Here is a 5,670-nt window from a genome sequence, read left to right on the forward strand (position 1 = left end):
ACTTAGCCCTAATCTTAACCCTACCCCTAACCCTCAACCTAACCCTAACCCTAAACCTAAACCTAAACCTAAACCTAGACGAAGACCTTGGTCTAGACATAGCCCTAACCCTAACCCTAAACCTAAACCTATATGAAGACCTAGGTCTAGCCCAAGACCTAAACTTAGCCCTAATCTTAACCCTAACACTAACCCTAGATGAAGACCTAGGTCTAGGCCTAGCCCTTATCTGAAGCCTAACCCTAACCCTAGCCCTAACCTTAGACAAAGACCTAGGTGATAATCTTGGTCTTCACTTTGATTTGGGGAAATTTCAGACTCCTATAAACTTACCCTTCCAAAAGGTTTCTAAGACCATTTGTCTAATATTTACCCTCTTTATTCTTATTGAAAGAATGAAGTTTTTGTCCAAGATGACTCTGTGTCCAGTTCCCCACCATATGAACAGTCTGGCCAATGAGCTACGTTCTCTGAACGAAAAGTAAAAAGCTCCCCAGGAAACTGACTCTTGGCTGGTCTCCTTAGCTCTTTCACTGTGCCTTCTTCATCATGCCAGGATTAGAAGTCTGGCATGCAGTAGCCATATTGTGATACTGGAGCAAAAAAGCACAAAATAAATAATAGGGCAGAAATATAGAAAGAGTTATGGACTCTAGTTGTATCCCTACAGTACCTCATCAGCCTTGCCTTACTGTTTCCCCCTGAACTGTATGTTATTTGAAATCAATGAAATCCTGCTTAAAGAACCAGAGAAGGGTTTCTGTTCTTGGAAATGGAATGCATTCCTAAATGATACTGCTTCCTAGGCAGTGTCCCAGCTCTGCCACCTCCCCTCACTCACCCTCAAAGACAATGATCTCATCATCTGAAATAAGCCAACACTTGGAAAAATCTCAGTGACTTCAGATGACTGCTCAGTGAGCTCATAGGTACAGCCAGCAAACTGTACTTAAACTTAATGAGCCATTATGAAAGGAACCAGGAAATTCTCTCCACTTTCTCTCGGTATTCTTAGCAAGAGGCAGCCTCTCATTTTCATACCAGGAGCCCGTCTTTTTTCTTAATAACTTGTGTACTTGACTGTATGTGATCACAATGCCCTAGGAAGGATTTGTAGATTGTTCCCCCCATCTTTTTTGCTATCCATCCTACACTAAATTTTGCATACTCTCCTATCTTAAGAAGCTTATCTGTTTGATTGATTAACTTTGGAGATTGGTTTGGATGTAGGTAGTTCAATACTCTACCCATTAAGTAAGTATATATTGGGTTGCTTTGGAAAGGATGGCATCCTGGTTTCCACATTAAATAGATGGTCTAGTTTCACCAAGAACCCGGAGGTCTGGATTTTTCTCTTTTATAAAAAACTGCTTGGCAGACTCAGTCTTATTCCACAGAGGGCAACGTTTTTAGGCAGTTAATTCAAAATCCCACCCCTTCCACCATTTATTCAGTCCCAAATTTCTCATAAACTTCCAAATGAAATTCAAGAAGGTTTTTCTCTTTAAGTGGGAATTATAGATTGGAGGTTTTCATTCATTTTTACCTCTTCCTTAGGGTAGACTGGCTAGAATCTACTTGGCACTTAGTCGTAAGTGTGTATTAATGGAAGCTGAGGTATTGAAATCAAACTTTCATGGCAATAACACATTGATGTATGTGCTCATATCAAGTGAATATTTAAAAACAATATTGCTGATAAGTAGACTTTAAAAGCCTCCTAAAGACAACTGTTGATCTTTGAGATTTAATTAACACTGCCTGGATCCAGGATAAGAGGCACTGTTTAGCAAACCCTAATAGTTAGTAATAAAATAATAATGAACTTATTTATTCCTATTTGCCATTTGGATATAGTTAGTGATTTTTTCCCCCTTTGGTATGCACTTAGTGAGTTAAAGGGTCAAATTGTATTCCTGTTATGTGCACAATATTGCTTGTTGTGGTATTGTATGTTCTCTGCAGTTCTAGATTTTGTATATATCCTTGTGAATGGTTCTTAGACAAAGTGTCTCAGGCTGTTCACTAAAAGAAACCTCTCTTTCAAGCAGTGTTTAGAGTATTTATTTGTCCTTTGTTTTTTAACCTTTATTCTCAACATCTTCCATTTCAATACTAACTATAGCACAAGTTTTTTGTTTTATGCCCTTCTTAATTGCAATTTGCTTTGACTGCTTTTGGGGTTTAGGGTGTGAATTTTTGTTCAACCTGTATCTGACTTGATAAAGCTCTGGCTCCCTCTTCATCTCAGCACCCCATCCTCCCCAGGGAGACCAAAAAGCCTTCATATTTCTAGAGTTGGGGGAAGGGGCAGGAACCTACAGAAAATAGGGTCTCCAAAGGCTGACAATTGAAAACAAAAACTAAACTAAAAGGACGAGTATGAAGGCAGAAGATGTTTTTAAAAAATTGGATTAATAATTTATACAAAAGCAATGCTAACTATCACGCCCTTTCCCCATGTGGACCTGGGATGGAAAGACTGGGTGGGGCTCTTCCCCTAAGAGGGAAGACAGATGCTTTCAGAAAGGCAGGAGCTTCCTGTTACATTACGATGTCACGATTATTTGGAGTTATTTAGTGGCTAGTGGAAAGAAGCTGCACTGCAATCCAGAATAAACATAGTTCAAGGCCACCACGTGCTCTCTGGGAGAAGGATGAGCAATCTCCTCCTGTGTGATTTACTGCCTCTGAAAACATGCCAGAGGCTCCCCTGGAGGGTCAGCTATGGGTCGGTTCAGACTCTATGGTACATAACAACAATTTTTAAAAAAAGAAGAACAATGAACAATCAAAGTCCTGGGCCACATTAGAGAACTGTGGGGGCTGGCCATGAGGGGGCCAGGAAATTCTCGCTTCACGCAAACTGCTGTCACCCTCATAGCTCCAGTTTTTAAATCCTGAGTCAAGAAAAGAAAGAAAAATAAACAAAAAAGTAATAAATAAAACAATGTGGATCTAATCTCACTTGGGTGTTCTGGTGGGTTTTTATTTTCTGTTCAAATTAGGGTTGGGTTGGTTGTGTTTTTGTTTGTTTGTTTGTTTGTTTGTTGTTATCAAGAAAGGGTATAACACAACTAAATAGTCTGGCAAAAGCATTTCAGTAAACCGTGGAGGGCAAGACTTATCCTAGTCTTGCTTGCTGACCCACATCTGTCAGGATGGAGCCCTATCCACACCGAGTATTTGCACTCAGGGAGAGCAATGATCTCAGTCTTCATCAGGCTGGGGGCCAGCACTGTGATCTCCTGCATCCTCTCTGAGATGCCTGGGTACATGGTGGTACCACTGGACAACACTGTGTTGGCATAGAGGTCCTTGCAGTTGTTAATGTCACACTTCATGATGGAGTTGAGGGTAGTCTCTGGATGCCAGGAAACTCCGTGCTCAGGAAGGAGGGCTTGGAAGAGCACCTGGGACAGAGGAAGCACTCACCACCATAGAAGAGGAGATTATGCATGCTATCAGTGACAAACTCTGTCACATTGCCCTAGACCTGGAGCTCTTCATCACCATGGGCATTGAGCGCTTCCTCGCTGGGTGAGGATCTTCATAAGATAGTCAACTCCCCTCTAGCCAGATCAAGACACAGGATGGTGTAGGGAAGGGCGTACCCCTCACAGATGGGCTCAATGTGGGTGACCCCATCATTGGAATCCATTACGGTGGCATGGCCAGAGGCATACAGGGACAGCATGGCCTGGATGGCCACGTACATGGCGGGAGTGTTGAAGGTCTCAAAAATGATCTAGCGTCATCTTCTCCCAGTTAGCCTTGGGGTTGATGGGGCCCTCAGTGCCAGCACAGGGTGCCCTTCAGGGACCACACGCAGTTCATTGTAGAAGGTGTGGTGTCAGATCTTCTCTATGTCACCCTAGTTGGTAACAATGGAGTACTTGAGGGTCAGGATGCCGCTCTTGCTCTGGGCTTTGTCATCCATGTACGAGTTCTTCTGGCCTATGCCCACCATTACACCCTGGTGTTGAGGGCACCCCACAAGGTAGGGGAAGTCAGCCCCGGGGGGCATTGTGGCCCTGAAGCTGGCTTTGCACATGCTAGAGCCATTGTCGACCAGGAACACCACACGGTCCTCACCCATGGTGAGCAGGGGTGTCAGATGTGAACCAGCAGTTGTGACTATGTGGAGGGGCCTATGCTCCTGGGACAGATAAGGTCTCGGCTAATTACAACTTTTTGATCAGTTGCATTGTACATCTATAATATTTCCTTCCAATTTCCAATAATTCTTCTTTCTCAAATGTCATTTGCCCATCATTGCTGCTCTAGTTCTACTCTCTTCTGGACGACCAGTGTTGTTTCCTGTTTGCTTCTTCAGTTTTCCTTCTTGTCCAGTTTTCCAGCAAACTTTAGAAGCTGCGCTTCTGCACTTCTTAAAAATGTCAACTTTTGAGGGAATAAATCAATACTCAGAAACACAAGGTTTTTACAGAATGCTTATACTATCTGTAGTAAATTCAGAAACAGGACACAGTAAAGATTGTCTTGCTGGTAGGATTTCTAAACTTAAACTCAAAACAGACTGATGAACCCTCAGAAATACACATATTCTTAGAATCAGAAATTATATCTATGTCACATCTCAGTATTAAAAAAAAATTAATTGCTGTCTATTCAATTCCAGCTCAATTATATATGCCTCACATGGGAGCTCTAGTGGCCTAATGGCAAGAAGCTGCACTGCAATCTTGAAAGCACATGGTTCAAATCCACCAGTTGCTCCATGGGAGAAGGATGGGCAATCTCCTCCTGTGTGATTAACTGCCACTGAAAACCCGCTGGATGGGCAGCTATGGGTCGGATCAAACTTGATGGCACACAACAACACAACAACAGCGACTGCACTCCATAGGGTTTTCAAAGGTTGGTGCGGGGGATGTAGATTACCAGCTGTTTCTTCCCGGGCATCTCTTGGTGGATCAGAACCACTAACATTTGATTAGTAGAGGAGCACTTAGCCATTTGAGCTGGTGGCTTAGTGGTAAGAATTGTGTTGCCAATTCAAAGGCACACAGTCCAAATCCACCAGCTACTCAGGAGGAAAACGATAATCTCCTCCCTTTCAATTGACAGCTTCTGAAAACCCACTGGACCTTCAGCGATGGGTCAGTTCCCACTTGACTCAAATGTACACAACAATAACAATAGGCTTCCAGCAGGTCCCTGTAATTGTATAGTTATTGTTTGAAATTATCACACCAAAACCCCCGGTGAAGAAATACACAAACAAGCCCCACTCTGCAATAAATAGACATCTTGATGCTCTCCTGTTGTCTTAAGTGCCTGAACATATGTGCTGCTAAAAACATGAATCTGTTTGTTTTCCTAGCAGTCCATGGTATCCTCAATACTCTTCTCCAGCACCACAGCTCAAAGGCATCAATTCTCCTTCTATCCTCCTTAGTCATTGTCCAGCTCTCTGATGCATAACAAGTAATTGCAAATATCATGGCCTGTATCAGACGCACCTTAGTCTCCAGAGAGACACCATTGTTCTTCAGTACTTTGGAGAGGTCCCTAACAGCAGACTTTCCCATCGCAATACGTCTTTTAATTTCCTGGCTACTGGTGCCGAGAGTGTTGACTGTGGAGCCAAGCAAACTAAAGCTGTGAACAATCTCAATCTCTTCATCATCCATCTTGATGCTGCCA

At 42.8% G+C, this 5,670-nt stretch overlaps 1 pseudogene; it reads right to left on the reverse strand.

Moving 5' to 3' along the window:
* Positions 1–558: 558 nt before the first annotated feature.
* Positions 559–4,099, reverse strand: LOC102864018 (annotated as a pseudogene).
* Between the last annotated feature and the right edge of the window lie 1,571 nt (positions 4,100–5,670).

The sequence above is a fragment of the Elephantulus edwardii genome, unplaced genomic scaffold (assembly GCF_000299155.1).
Source record: "Elephantulus edwardii isolate Elephantulus edwardi_28Jun2011 unplaced genomic scaffold, EleEdw1.0 scaffold00041, whole genome shotgun sequence".
In the NCBI taxonomy this organism is placed as follows: domain Eukaryota; kingdom Metazoa; phylum Chordata; class Mammalia; order Macroscelidea; family Macroscelididae; genus Elephantulus; species Elephantulus edwardii.